The sequence below is a fragment of the Phacochoerus africanus genome, chromosome 3 (genome assembly GCF_016906955.1).
Source record: "Phacochoerus africanus isolate WHEZ1 chromosome 3, ROS_Pafr_v1, whole genome shotgun sequence".
Classification (NCBI taxonomy): Eukaryota; Metazoa; Chordata; class Mammalia; order Artiodactyla; family Suidae; genus Phacochoerus; species Phacochoerus africanus.
This window is the reverse complement of record NC_062546.1, coordinates 26,154,857-26,170,402: the sequence shown is the minus strand read 5'-3', so window position 1 is coordinate 26,170,402 and position 15,546 is coordinate 26,154,857. Positions and strand designations below refer to the sequence as shown.

Sequence of the window (15,546 nt, the reverse complement as noted above, 5' to 3'; positions counted from 1 at the left end):
AAAATGAGTCACACAACTTTTTTTTTGTTTTTCAGTGCATATGAGTGTTATATTTATACTACGTGGTAGTCTGTTAAGTGTGCAGTAGCTTTATGCCTAAAAAAAAAATCTACAGACTTCAATTAAAAAATACTTTATTGGGGAGTTCCCGTCGTGGCGCAGTGGTTAACGAATCCGACTAGGAACCATGAGGTTGCGGGTTTGGTCCCTGGCCTTGCTCAGTGGGTTAACGATCCGGCGTTGCCGTGAGCTGTGGTGTAGGTTGCAGACACGGCTCGGATCCCGCGTTGCTGTGGCTCTGGCATAGGCCTACGGCTACAGCTCCGATTCAACCCCTAGCCTGGGAACTTCCATATGCCGCGGGAGCGGCCCAAGAAATAGCAACAACAACAACAACAACAAAAAAGACAAAAGACAAAAAAAAATACTTTATTGGAAGTTCCCATTGTGGCTCAGTGGTTAATGAACCTGACTAGTATCCATGAGGACACGGGTTCGATCCCTGGCCTTGCTCAGTGAGTTAAGGATCTGGCGTTGCCGTGAGCTGTGGTGTAGGTCACAGATGCGGCTTGAATCTGGCTTTGCTGTGGCTGTGGCTACCGCTCCGATTCAATCCCTAGTCTGGGAACCTCCATGTGCCTCTGGTGGGGCCCTAAAAAAGACACAAACACAAAAACTACTGCTAAAAAATGCTGTCATCGCTTGGCAATGCAGGCTTACCAAAATCATTCAATTTGTTAAAAAATGTAATATCTGCAAAGTGCAATAAAATGAGGTATTGCCTCTATATAGAGTTTTCAGTTTAGTTGGATTATTTTCATCAGCTCTTTGTTTACCTAGAGTTACGGTTCATATAGGAATGCTGGTAAAATGCTTGATTCACTTATTACAGAATAATGACTTGGTTCCTTAGTATATTCCAAAAGGTGAACAACTAGGTTTTTTACAAATAGCATTATGAAGCCATGGATTTAAGCATTTTGTGGTTTCAATCCATTGCAGTTACTATTTTTATTGATATGCAAATTGTCCCATTTTAGTTAGTGGGAACCTCTTCAAGTTGGCTTCTAAGTCCCTTGGACACAACTGCAGAAGTCTCTGATCACTTAATTGCTTTCTGATATGACAGATTTTGTACATTTCCTGCATTACCTGTACATTACCTGGAGTTAACTTTTTCTAAAGAGCCCTTCTTTTTAGTGAGAAATGATATTTAGGACCCATAGTCTGGGTGATAGAAGTGAAAGAACTGTCTGTTTTTTTCCTTTTTAAAATAGTAATAAATATTCTCTCATACAGTTCCTATAGGTGAGAATTCTGAGGTAGTTTAGCTGGTTGGTAATGATTAGGTATGTGAACAAGTTGATGCTGGCATTGGCAGGAGATTTCAGGACTTCATCATATGGACATTTTAGGGCTTAATTAAGTCTTTATGATGGTGGCTGGCTTCAGAGCCAGTGATCCAACATAGCCAGTAGCATCTTTTGATTCATTTTTCTACTAGACAATAGAGTATAGTGCTTTGGCTATGAATCCAGACTGGTGCTGACACTAACTGTATGGGTTAAGCAACCAAGTTATATAACTCTGTGTGCCTTTTTTCCCTTAGCTATAACACTGAGATAACAATAGTATCTAGAATCCCCATAATATAGTGTCTTTGTAAAGATTCAGACAATTAGAACAGTCTCTGACACTTAACATACATGGTAAGCACTCAGCCTGCTGCTGTTGCTACTGTTACCACCACCACTGGGTTAAACTAGAGACGTGAAATCTAGTCAGTAAGTTGCCCTTGACAGAAATAGTCTTTCTTCTTATTTGCCAAAAAATTGCCATGACAGAAAAAATTGTTTACAGATTTTGGATATCCCAAAGTATGATAGAAGATTAAGGGTTAGAGAATTATAGCCATACTTGTTTGATTATATGCATGGAGGATCTTTCATTCCCAATCTATAATCATGGAGATTTTAGTGCATCGTATGTGTTGATGTAATGTGACCAGGAAGCAGCCACACTCCCCTCCCCTTTAACTTTTGTTTTAGAATATAGTTTTGCAGAAAGCTGAAAAAAAAATGTAAAGTAGGTCTAGTGGACCTTAACCCAGTTTACCCCAATGGTAATATCTTGTGTAACTATATAGTACAGTATATCAGTTTTCAATGATCAATTTTCGTTTAGCAGAAATAGAACAGCCGTTATATTCTAATTATTTGGAAGTATAAGTGATTAAACTTTGATCTTGAGCAGTTCAGTCCTTCTCTCTGGGTTCTCATTGTTACATTTCTGAGTGTGTTTTTTATTTTGGCTTTTCATTGTTGAAACTTGCATTTGCAGCTCCTTTGATGTTAAACATGATGTTATTTCTCACAGTCATATTTGCCTTGTTTTAAAACAACTTTTTGCATTGTGTCTCCATTTTTCATTTATAATCTCTACAGCCTCAGAACCATGTTGTCTGCATTGTCTTATTTTAGTCACGTGCCAGTTTTGCAGTGCTACCAAGTCTGGATCTGAGAGGCAGCTTGTGTGAGTCATTTACATATATTTCTGTTAATATTCCCCAGATTAATTTGCAGCTTTACATTTTCCATCCAATTCCATGTTCATTTTTAAAAATTCATTTTAAGAAGGAATTTGTCATATGCAGGATAAAACTGGCTCTAAAAGCAGAAGCTATTCAACAATAGCAGAAACCAGACAATATGTAGGACTTTAAATAGTAATTGTTAAACATTTGAATATTCCTAAAAATATGAGTCTGTGTGTCTGTGTGTGACTCTACATGTGTTATTCCACTAGGGACTTACACAGTTAGGTTTTGCACAATATCCTTGCTGTTATTGTCAGCCATAAACAAATTACACGTATTTAACAAGTTAATGTCAGATTGGCCAGGAGCCACTGGGAGGTGTGTACTTAGTGACATCAGCTGGCAAAGAGCCCTGGTAACAGAGAGGGTTGGAAGGGTAGTGGAGGGAGAGGAAGCAGGAGGAAGGGAGAAAAAGAGAGAGACAGAGAGACTGACTGTATCTGGGGATTCTGGCAAGGTGAAGAGCTGGTCTGTTTGGCAGGACCTTCCCATCTGGGATCCATCTGTGTTTCCCTGGAATGGGACAGGCAGCTCTAGTCAGTGAGAAATCGCAGATGTGAGAGAGCTGACACATGTCCAGCTAATGAAAGAAGGAGGAAGGCTGGTTTCAGATTGGGCTTTGAAGATTAGGAGTAGAAAAAGAGGAGCTTTTATATATCTATTTCAAGTAAATTTGGTATATTTTAAGAATCTGGATTATTATAATCTGGGCATTTGTGGTAAGTATATTTTAATTTAGTTCTGGGGGTAAAGCGGGCAATTCTCTGGCTTTCAAAGCTTTTTTACTTCAGATTATGATGATATGAATGTTTTTGATATTTGATATGAGTTCAATCTTTAGCTACTCAGTGTTATTTTGATGCTTCATTTTGTTCCTATTCTTGTATCATTTTTCATTTGCCACCTTTCTGTTTGAATGCCATGCTTTCTTGAATGGAAACTTTAATCAGATGTAACATATTTCTGTGGCTAGGAAAGTAGTCCCACAAACATTTCTTTAAGGCATTTTACATAGAATCTTTATGTGATGTTTTGAGGGAATTTTTTCTCCTTTAGTATGCTTAATACAAATAGGCAGTGTTTTAAAAGATGGTTTAAAATATTCTTTCTTATTGTCACATTTTAGTGTATTCAGGTGAATTAAAACTAAAAGATATTACAACTAAAAGATATATTAATGTATTTAGCTGCTTTTTTCCTTTACTACATTTTACTCCTATGTTGTTTTATTCTTTTTACTTCCTGCATACAAAGTAAATAATATCAAGAAACCTGACTTGAATTATGAGTTTGGAGTAGTTTTATGATGCAGTAAATTCATGTACACATAGCCTCTGTGTTCTATAGTCCTTGTTACTTTGTGATGCATAATTTAGGTTTTTTATTATTTCTATGCATTGTATCCCTTTTTCCAAGCCTCCAAATCCAGACAACCATGGGAAGAGGATGGGTTTGGGAATTACGTATACTCTATAGCCACTCTAGATCTCTAATCTCAAGAAAGCTGCTTACCCTCTGAGTCTCTGTTTTGTGCAATTCCTGCCTTATGTCATTATTGGCGAAATTTGTCTGGCACATAGAAGGCATTCAAGTTAGTTTCAGAACTTTTTAATGTTCATTATTTTGCTGTGATTGGTTCCTAAACCTTCAGCATTTTTAACTTCAAAACTCTTGGGCTAAGAATGGGCCTTATCTATAATTCTAGTTTTCAGGGTACCTTCCTCTCACTGTACCGACTTCAGATGGTATGTATCTGTTATAAATGTTATATACTAACTTTGTTAAACCTCTCTATGATGATAAATGATTTGGAAAGTATTCTAAATATTATAATGCAAATGAGCCTATATTATATATCAGAACAGAACTTTGAAAAAAGTCAACAAATAGGAGTGAGGTACGGAATTATATTACTCTGTGATAACACTTCCTAAGTTATATTTTTTCTTGAAAATTTTGCAAGTTCTCAAATAAGAACTTTAAAAAATACTTTTATTCTTTTTTAAAAGATTTTTATTTTTTTACTATAGTTGATTTACAATATGTTCTATCAATTTCTGCTGTACAGCAAAGTGACCCAGTCATACATACATATATATATGTATGCATACATACACATACATTCTTTTTCTCACATTATCCTCCATCATGTTCCATCGCAAGTGACTAGATTAAAGAATACTTTTATTCTTTAGAATTCTTCATTCTTCACTTATGTCAGTTGGGTAATTATTTTAAGAAGACAGTATAACATTATTCATTTTCTTCAATTTTGTAGTCAGATTTCTTGAGGTGGGGGGAGACTTTTTAAATGAACCCTGTAATGCCAGGGTCCCGCCCCGGCGGTCAGGGGATGTCCCGAAGAGGAGGGGCGGCAGGCGCAGGAAGAATAATGGAGACGCAGACACTGTCGAGTAGTGCTCAAGCAGTCCAGATTTATCAGTGGACAACAGTGATTATATAGGGGAAAAGGCTAAAGCTGACATAAACAATGGAAGATCAATATCTCAAAAATTTCCAAAAAACATAGATAAACTTTTAAGATTAAAAAGCACATGATTTGGATAAAGTACAGTCTAAAAGCATAAAATAGAATTGAACACCATAAAAGAGCAATCAAGCAGGAACTAGGAATCACGTAAGCCACACATGACCTTTGTAAAAGTTACAAATATATTGTTTTCTTAGAACAATCATCTGATTATAAACCTAACAACTATTTTACTTTTAACTTTATTATTAATAGATTTCTATACTTAAAATACTTAATTCAATAAATCAATAATTATCAATAACTACCTATAACTCCTAAAACTTACTTATTTAATTACTAAAAACTTAAAACAATTTTAGCTAAATAATGCATACCAATATTATCTAAGATCTTGTGAAAAACAGAAGCCAAATCAGAGACCCATTTGAATGTAGACAGTGGGGAGCTACTCTCCCAGAGGTAAGTTGGAGGTTTAGCAGGCAAAGATAATAAAAGTGAATAAATTCCTTTCTTGAGGTAAGGGACAGGGAGGAAGTACAGTAAACAAAGCACAGATTGTTTACAAAAGCGCAGAAACTTAAAGGTATGTTTCCTCAGGCATAACGTCCTCTAGTTTCGGGGGTCTGGCAAGCGTGTTGTTTTGCAGCCCTTTCTTCAGAATCTCCTGGACTTTGTCATCAGGCAGATTCCCTTCTTCAGAATCCCCTGGACTTTGTCATCAGGCAGATTCCCTTCTTCAGAGTCCCCTGGACTTTGTCATCAGGTGGATTCCATTCTTGAAACTCGGCTCCCAGCACTGTAAATGACTGTTCTCTTATTATATTCAATTGACTAAATGATTTAGTAAGAATTTCCAGGTTATTTATTTTTTGTCTGCACCTGTGGCATGTGGAAGTTCCCAAGCCAGGGATCGAACCCATGCCACAGTTGCCACCTGTGCCACAGCTGTGGCAATGCCACATCCTTAACCCCCTGCATCGCAAGGGAAGTTCCTTGAGTTTCTTTTTTGATAGGTGCAGTGTTAAGAATCTTTGGGGACTTGTCTAAATATTTGAGAGAATATAGTATTTATATTGAATTTACATGATACTCTTTCAGTGAGCAATCACTTTTCGTTGTTCCCTGGGAAACATGCTCCCAGGTTGAGTAGGGAGAAAAAGACCTAATGCTGAAGTATAATATAGGCTGGAATCCTCTGTGAAGGGCCTAAAAAAGGATTTACATAGCGCCAAGAAGCAAGAAAAATGATAAATATTGTGCTTTTTGTTGTCGTTTGTTTTTGGCCACACTCGTGGCATGTGGAAGTTCTGGGCCAGGGATGGAACCCTAGCCACTGCAGTAACCTGAGCCACCATAGTAACAACAGTGGATCCTTAACCCCCTGAGCCATGAGGGGCCTCCAAAAAATTTGCATTTTAATATGTGGAGATATTCTGACTGCAAATAAAGATAGTTGATTTAAAGTCCTACTAGGACCCCACAGTTCAGGAGAATAGTTGCTTATTACTAAGGCAGTAACCAATATCTTTGGCTTGAATACTGCTAAAAAAATCATAATACTCTCTGAAGACCTTGAAAGCCTTCAAGAAGCTTTCCTACTGTGAAAAGAGGAAACCTCCTAAATTGGCTTCTAGGAATGACCCAACCAAGGATTTTTTCAGAGCAAGAGGCCATGTTGGACTGAAGGTATAAAACAGTAAGGTCAATAACTAGAGATGAAGACAATGACATTTAAATTGCATCTTTGGAACATCATGAAAGAGTGTTTTGAGTTTGAATGAACGTATTTTATACAAATCTGGAAGAGTTCAAGTAGATCTGAAAGATTAGTTGGCTCAAATTCATTGAAGGTTTTTTAAAGGCCCTCAGTGTTATCACAAGTCCCCAGTGATAACCTATTGAAAATGTTAGGCTTGAAAAGGATCTTAAGGATAATGTAATCAATTGCATTGTTTTATAGATGAGGAAGGTTGAAGGAGGGTAGTAGAGTGGTAAAAAGTCAACCTGGCCCAGAGTTTAATACCCTAGTTGGTGGCTGAGTTTGGATTGGAAATGTATTCTGAGTTTCCAGGACATTAATGTTACAGTTTTCCATTGCCTATTGTGTGTGGTTATATGATAAGGGATGAAGTCGTCTAGAGAAGGTAAAATGTACACGAATGCATGAATTGGACAAGTCCTGGAAATTACTGCTAACTTAGGCAATTAGAGAACCTTGAGGAGAAATAGCATTGGATCAGCACTTACAAGGACAGGAAAGATGTGGACTCCTCATTTTTTGGAAGAAGCATAGTAATTAGATGGAAAAGTTCTTTCCATTAGATCCTAGTTCTTTAAATCAGACTTTGTCAGATGCATAGCTACACAGTGTTAATTTCTACTATATTTTCAATTATGCCTAATTGATATGTTTCCAAATCTAAGAGTAATTGTTTGCTTCTGAGATAATTATCTATATACCTACATACTCCCCACCCCCTTTTAAATTTGTGATTTATACCAGGAACTCTAATTTAAAGGATTTCTACTATGATGGACTGTGCAGATTGTTTAATTTTTGCTTCAGGTTCAGGTCAATAAATACAGGAATTAGTGGTGGCAGTGTCTTGGACAAAAACAATTCACTATAACTGGTTTTTATATTCTCACTGGTTGATGGGGTTTCTAAACAGTGTTTAACTTTTAAGACCATATTTATGCTGGGGAACTTTAAAATGCATATGGATTTATTTTTCTAAAGTATGCCAAAACCTGCAGAAGCAATTCTTTGTGCTTTGTTTAAAGCAATAGCTAGTGGAAATCCTGTTATCAGTCAATCCTAAGCAGCTTGTTAGAGATGCCTGACAAGATGGGTACAATTCCATATAGAATATGTATATGTACATATATCTGCAGTTGCTTCTCATGGCTGGAGTTCTAAAGTAAATAGAATATGTATTTATGGAGTTCTTGTTGTGGCACAGCGGAAACGAATCTGACTAGGAACCATGAGGTTGCATGTTCGACCCTGGCCTCACTCAGTGGGTTAAGGATCCGGCGTTGCCATGAGCTGTGGTGTAGGTAGCAGGTGGCTCAGATCCTGAGTTGCCGTGGCTGTGGTGTAGGCCGGCAGCTGTAACTCTGATTCGACCCCTAGCCTGGGAACCTCCATATGCTGCAGGTGCGTCCTTAAAAAGAAAAAAAAGATCATGTATTTTCATTTAGTTATGGTAGTTGGAACAGGTGGAGGAAAGGCAATGAGAAAATTATGTGTGGGCTTTGGCATTAGACTGTGTAACCATGAGCTAATTTAACCTTCACTTCTGTTTTGTTTGGGGGTTGTTTTGTTTTTGGCCACAGCATACAGTGGCTTGATGTGGGATCTCATTTCCCAGACCAGGCTGCAGTGGTGAAAGCACCAAGTCCTGAATACTAGATCACTATGGAGCTCCCTAACCTTCACTTCTAATCTCCAGTTTTCTCACCTGTAAAATAAGGGTAAAAATAACTATTTTAGCTTCTAAGAATTAAGTTAGAAAGTAATTAGCATGATACTCACTGCATAAATACTCAAGAAGATCTTTCTTTCCAAGTAGTTTTCTCAGTCACCCTAACATCAAGGTCACAATAACGAAAAACTTAGCGGAGTTCTCTTGTGGAGCAGTGGGTTAGGGATCCGACATTGTCACTGGGGTCGCTGCTGTGGCACAGGTTTGGTACCTGGCCTAGGAACTTTCACATGCTGCAGGCATGGCCAAAAAAAAGAGAGACTTGGTTAAAATGTGTTTCTTTGCATATTTTCAGCAAGCCTTCAGACTGATGAACCACGCTGCTTCCTTAACTAATTCCTAGTCATGGGAGAAGAGTGCGTGTAGAGAATGCAGCAGCCTTAAAAACTCAAACCTGTTGCTGTGTGGCAAGCTGTTAATGTTTAGGGACCTTGCATTACTTACCCTGCTTGAAGGGCTGGGGGATGGGCTGCTTTGAGGGTGACAGATGTGCCCTCTGCTGCCGGCGGGCGCGTGCCGGCTCTGTCCCTCTGCTCCCAGCACCAGGTGCAGCCATTGTTCTGGCTGGTCTCTCTTCATCCGGCCTCGTCTGTTACTCTGCTCTTTCTAGCTCATTGTTTCTGTAGGAAATTAGCATTAAAAACCCATCTGAAACCCCCATGTCCCTCAACTGCAGGTGACTGTTATTGGCCCCAGCTGCCACCCTTGCGCTTGATTACTTCCATATGGGTCTGTGCAAAGAAGTAGTAGCCATTTATTGATTTCTACCACAACTCCCTACCTCTATTACTCAAAGCGTAATACCCTGAAATCTATTAGACCCCCAATAGACTGTATAGCTCAGTTGGCACTACAACTGTGATGAACGTTTTACAAGCAAAACTAATTATACCCTCTTTCTCCCCCTTTACCACCTCCTACCTAAGTATTACATGTAAAAAAACCAGAATGTCATCCCTGAAGTAATAAATCTTGTAGATGTCTGGAGATGAATCTCTTTGTGAGTAGTAATGCTTTTAGACTTTGGATGGGCTTTTATGGAAAATTTTAGTCATTGTTTTAAATATTTCATACCACACCCATAACATTCAAGCAGAGCATGGCCCAGTAAGCCCCTTGAGTGGCGATGGGGAGACAGACATTTTGGTCATCTGCATTTTGGTTTACTAAATATATTTGGAGTGGGCAGTATGTTAGTAAAGGGGCCTAGGTTTTGGTTTTTGGTTTTGGGGGTTTGTTTTGTTTTGTTTTGTTTGTCTTTTCAGGGCCTTACCCAGGGCATCTGGAGGTTCCCAGGCTAGTGGTCTGATTGGAGCTGTAGCTGCCGGTCTACACCACAGCCACAGCAACGCCAGATCCAAGCCACATCTGCAGCCTACACCGAAGCTCACAGCAATGCCAGATCCTTAATCCCCTGAGTGAGGCCAGGGATTGAACTTGCAACCTCATGGTTCCTAGTCAGATTCACTTCCGCTGCACCACGACGGGAACTCCAAGGGGCCTAGTTTTAAATGATAATGTTTTGTAGGAAAACTGCATGCATTTAGAGTTAGTTAAGTCTTCTAATTTTGCGTTATTTTGTTGTTTGCTCTGTTTGCACAAATAGTTGTTCCGGTTTATTTATTACAGTAAATACTTCAGTGAGGAGATTGGTATCCTAGACTTTTCTTCCTCCAGTAAACAAATTAAGTGTTCTAGTTTGGCTTTTGGTCTAAATCTAAGATTGTAATCTCAAACGGGTTACTAGATTTAAAACCCTAAATCAGGGAGCTCCTGTTGTGGCTCAGCAGGTTACACACCTGACTGGTATCCATGAGGAGAGAGGTTCAATCCCTGGTCTTGCTCAGTTGATTAAGGATCCATCATTGCTGTGAGCAGTGGTGTAGGTCGCAGACACCGCTGGGATCCCCTGTGGCTGTGGAGAAGGCGGGCAACTGCTGCTCCAATTTGACCCTTAGCCTAGGAACTTCCATATGCCACAGGTGTGGCCCTAAAAAAGCAAAACAAAACAAAACCCTAAATCAAAATTGTTATTGCCTCCTAATGGCTACCTTGACAAAGTTACTACCCTTATCAGTGACTAGAATCTGGTCCTGGTAGTAATTAGTTCAGAAGAATCAATGAGGAGATAATTGACTAAGATACTTTGACTGAGTATTTAGCTGAGTATTTAGCTCTGCCAGTGCAGTCTTGAGTAAAATCTTGAGATTACAATATTTTAAATTAAGTTATTTAATAATTCTGATATATGAAGTAACAAAGTATTTCAAATTTAGCTATGTGGTTTTACATCATAAATAATTGTAGAACTTATGGCCATTTCTATTGGGGAAATGTCCTTTTTGCCTTCCTTCCTTTTTTCCTTTTCCTTTCTCTTCTGGAATTTGGAGTCTTAAAAGGTTTTAGAGCCACCCACACCCCACCCCTGGCAGCCAACATTTTACATGACAGCTCTGTTGAAGGCAAGCCTCTAAGTAAAGCTGTGTGATTTCATTTAGAATGATTTAGGATTCTTTTTTTTTTCCTTTTAGGGCCTCACCCAAGGCATATGGAAGTTCCCAGGCTAGGGATTGAACTGGAGCTACAGCTACTGGCCTATACCACAGCTACTCAAGATCCAAGCTGTGTTTGCAACCTATAACACAGCTCACAGCAATGCCAGATCTTTAACCCCCTGAGCCAGGCTAGGAATTGGACCCATGTCCTCATGAATACTAGTTGGATTCATTACCGCTGAGCCATGACGGGAACTCCAGACTTGTCATTTTTGAAATCTTTTGAGAGCTTTTAAATTTGTCCCTCATTTAAGCAGTGGCGAATGGAAGTTTAGAGAGATCAGGAGAGAGCTGAAATTTGAAACTGAGTCTTCTGATTCCAAATTAAATGTGCTTTCATTTGAAGTTTGGTACTAGTAAAAGTTAGGACTGATTGTAAGCATGATGTTTCTATTTATTATTGTCTTGAGGTGTGCTTATGTATTTTTAGTTTTTCTTTTTGGTGCTCATGAAGAACAGGGTTTTCCTTTAGTGGCCTGTCTGAAGAGAAATATTTTTCTTTTATTCTATCATAGGAAAATGAATTTGCAGTCTAGTGTGAGACAAATTTTATATTCATCCCTTTTAATGAGGTAAGTTTGTCCTATACCATTCCCAAGACTAATGCCATGATAAAGCTGATAGTAGCTTTATTTGTTTTTGCATGGGAACTGTTCTTCTATTGCCGCAAGTGAAGAAGCATGGCAAAAGGCCACGTGAGCTTTTCTGCCCAAATCGCATTTATGGTAGATGTTCTTCAACAGAGCTGGGGTTGGGGTGGGGCAACTGAAATACCCAGGTGAAAAACTTGAGGCACTCACTCCCAGGGTTGGCCTTGCACTTACATTTTGGTTCCTGGCACCTCATGTGTCTTACTTCTGTCCTGGCCCCCCTCTTTAGTAATATCTAAAGGAGGAGGAGGATGGCAGATTTGGTGTGATTGATATCTTTATTTTGGAAACTGAATAAAGTGTTCCCCTGTCTTTCTAGTGAAGGGAATAATCTTTAAAACTTAAATTTTTTATTTTTATTTTTCGGCTTCCCCATGCCTTGCGGAAGTTTCTGAGCCAGGGATCAAATCTGTGCCACTGCAGTGACAATGGCAGGTCCTTAACCTGCTGCACCACGAGGAAACTCCTAAAACTTAATTTTTAAAAAAATGTATCTGGAAAAAGAGCAGGACAACCTGTGATTTGTCTCGGGAATTTTGGTTTGGGGAGTCAGTTTTAAACACTTTAGTACACATTTTTCTTTTTTGATTTGTTTATTTTTTTTAAATAATTATTATTATTTTTTGTCTTTTCTAGGGCTGCACCCGCAGCATATGGAGATTTCCAGGCTAGGGGTCTAATTGGAGCTGTAGCCACCAGCCTATACCAGAGCCACAGCAATGCGGGATCTGAGCCCCATCTGTGACCTACACCACAGCTCACGGCAATGCCGAATCCTTAACCCACTGAGCGAGGCCAGGGATCAAACCCACAACCTCATGGTTCCTGGTCGGATTCGTTAACCACTGCGCCACGACGGGAACTCCGGTTTGTTTCTTTTTAATATGCTACTATTCTGTTTTCTACTTTTTACATACACAAATCAATATATACACTTAAATGAAAATAGTGTGAGGATAAACATTAGAGGATATTCCACATTCCATATTTTCTGCTTTTTTTGAGGGTGATTGCTTAATAACCTTTAACTTAATCTAGAGTCTCATCTTTCTGTGGCTTTACACATATCTATATGCCGACAACTCCCAAATTTATATCTTTAAATCGTATTTGTGGAGTTCTCTTGTGGCACAGCAGATTAAGGATCTGCTGTTGTCATTGCAGCAGCGGTGGTCACTGCTGTGGCAGAAGTTCAGTCCCTGGCCTGGGAACTTCCATGTGCTGTGGACACGGCCAAGAAAAATTCGTGTTTTGAACTCCAAAATCATCTCATCTCACTGCCTCATGAGCAACATAGATGGACCTAGAGATTATCCTACTAAGTCAGAAAGAGAAAGACAAATATGATATATCATTTATATGCCCAATCTAAAATATGGCACAAGTGAACCTATCTGCAAACAGAAACAGACTCACAGACATAGAGAACAGACTTGTGGTTGCCAAGGGCTCGGAGGGGTGGAAAGAGTGGGATGGACTGGGAGTTTGGGGTTAGTAGATGCAGACTGTTACATTTAGAATAGAGAAGCAATGGCGTCCTCTGTTCAGCACAGGGAACTGTATCCAGTTGTGACAGAACATGATAGAAGATATGAGAAAAAGAATGTATGTACATGTATGACTGGGTCACACTGCTGTACAACAGAAATTGACAGAACATTGTAAATCAACTATACTATAATAAAAAAAAATTTTAAACAGAATATACAAAAAGAACAAAATAATGCCATTTATAGCAACATGGATGCGACTAAAGATTCTCATACTAAGAAAGAGAAAGACAAATACCATATGATATCACTTATATGTGGAATCTAAATATGACACAGATGAATCCATCTAAAAAACAGAAGCAGACAGACAAGGAGAACAGAACCCCTGTGGTTGCCGATGGGGAGAGAGTTGGAGAGGGATAAAATGGAAAGTTGGAGTTAGCAGATAGATATAAGCTGTATACACAGAAGGTATAAACAACAAGGACTATGTTCAGTGTCCTGTGATAAGCCATAATGGAAAAGAAAACAAAGGGAGAATGTATATGTATTCATGTGTAACTAAAATTACTGCTGTGCAGCAGAAATGAACACAACATTGCAAATCAACTATACAGCAGTAAAATTTAAAACTTTCCATTGTCAGTGTGTTTTCTATTTCTCTTTGCAATTCTGTCAAAAAAATTTTTTTAATTTTATAATGATTTTTATCTTTTCCATTATAGCTAGTGTTCTCACTTTTCTACTATACAGCAAGGTGACCCAGTCACACACACATGTATACATTCTTTTTTCTCACATTGTCATGCTCCATCATAAGTGACTAGATTAGTTCCCAGTGCTATACAGCAGGATCCCATTGCTTATCCATTCCAAAGGCAGTAGTTTGCATCTATCAACCCCAAATTCCCAGTCCATCCCACCCCCTCCCCCTTGGCAACCACAAGTCTGTTCTCCATGTCCATGATTTTCTTTTCTGTGGAAAGGTTCATTTGTGCCATATATTAGACTCCAGATATAAGTAATATCATGTGGTATTTGTCTTTCTCTTTCTGACTTACTTCACTTAGTATGAGTCTGTAGTTCCATCCATGTTGCTGCAAATGGCACTATTTTGTTCTTTTTTATGGCTGAGTAGTGTTCCATTGTGTATTTGTACCACATTTTCTTTTCTTTTCTTTTTTTTTTTTTTTGTCTTTTTGCTATTTCTTGGGCCACTCCTGCAGCCTATGGAGGTTCCCAGGCTAGGGGTCAAATCAGAGCTGTAGCCACCAGCCTACGCCATAGCCACAGCCACGTGGGATCTGAGCCGCATCTGCAACCTATACCACAGCTCACGGCAACGCCGGATCGTTAACCCACTGAGCAAGGGCAGGGACCGAACCCGCAACCTCATGGTTCCTAGTCGGATTCGTTAACCACTGCGCCACGACGGGAACTCCAATTGTGGACTTCTTAATGATGGCCATTCTGACTGGTATAAGGTGGTACCTCATGGAAGTTTGCATTGATTTGCATTTCTCTAATAATTAGTGATGTTGAGTGTTTTTTCATGTGCTTGTTGGCCTTCTGTATATCTTCTTTGGAGAAATGTCTGTTTAGGTCTTTTGCCCATTTTTCCATTGTGTTATTGACTTTTTTGCTGTTGCGCTGATAGTGCATTTTGAATTAAAGCCTGTTTCTCTAACATTAGTATTGCTAATCCATTTGTTCTTTTTTATAATTTTTTCTTAATTTTTCAGTATTCTTATGATTTAGACATGAGCTTTATGAACATCAAATATGCAAATTTTGTTTAAATTCAATTTAAAAATACTCTTGATAAGTTTGGTCTGTTTATATTCACTAAGTTACAGTGTTATTCAGATTTATGAGTATAATTTTAGGTTTTTTAATTTTCCTTCTAGTTCCGTGTTTTCTTCTTTTCCTTGGAGATTGAAAAATGTCTTCTGTTTTTTTGTTTGAATGTTACGTTTCCTTTGTGGAGTTTTTTTGTCTATCTGTTTGTTTGTTTGTTTGTTTTTTAGGACTGCACCTTTGGCATATGAAAGTTCCCAGGCTAGGGATCTAATCAGAGCTGCAGCTGCTGGCCTACGCCACAGCAACACTAGATCCAAGCTGTGTCTGTGACCTACACCGCAGCTTGCATGGCAATGTCAGATTGTTAACCCACTGAGTGAGGCCAGGGATTGAACCTACATCCTCATGGATATAGTGAGGTTCTTAATGTGCTAAGCCACAATGGAAACTCCTACATTTCAACTTTTTGA

The 15,546-nt window shown here is 38.8% G+C and overlaps 1 protein-coding gene across 2 annotated transcripts in view; it reads left to right on the top strand.

The window, feature by feature from the left end:
• The window catches only part of CBFA2T2 (CBFA2/RUNX1 partner transcriptional co-repressor 2), a 159,556-nt gene that overhangs the window by 62,119 nt on the left and 81,891 nt on the right, over positions 1–15,546 (top strand). The window lies entirely within an intron of this gene.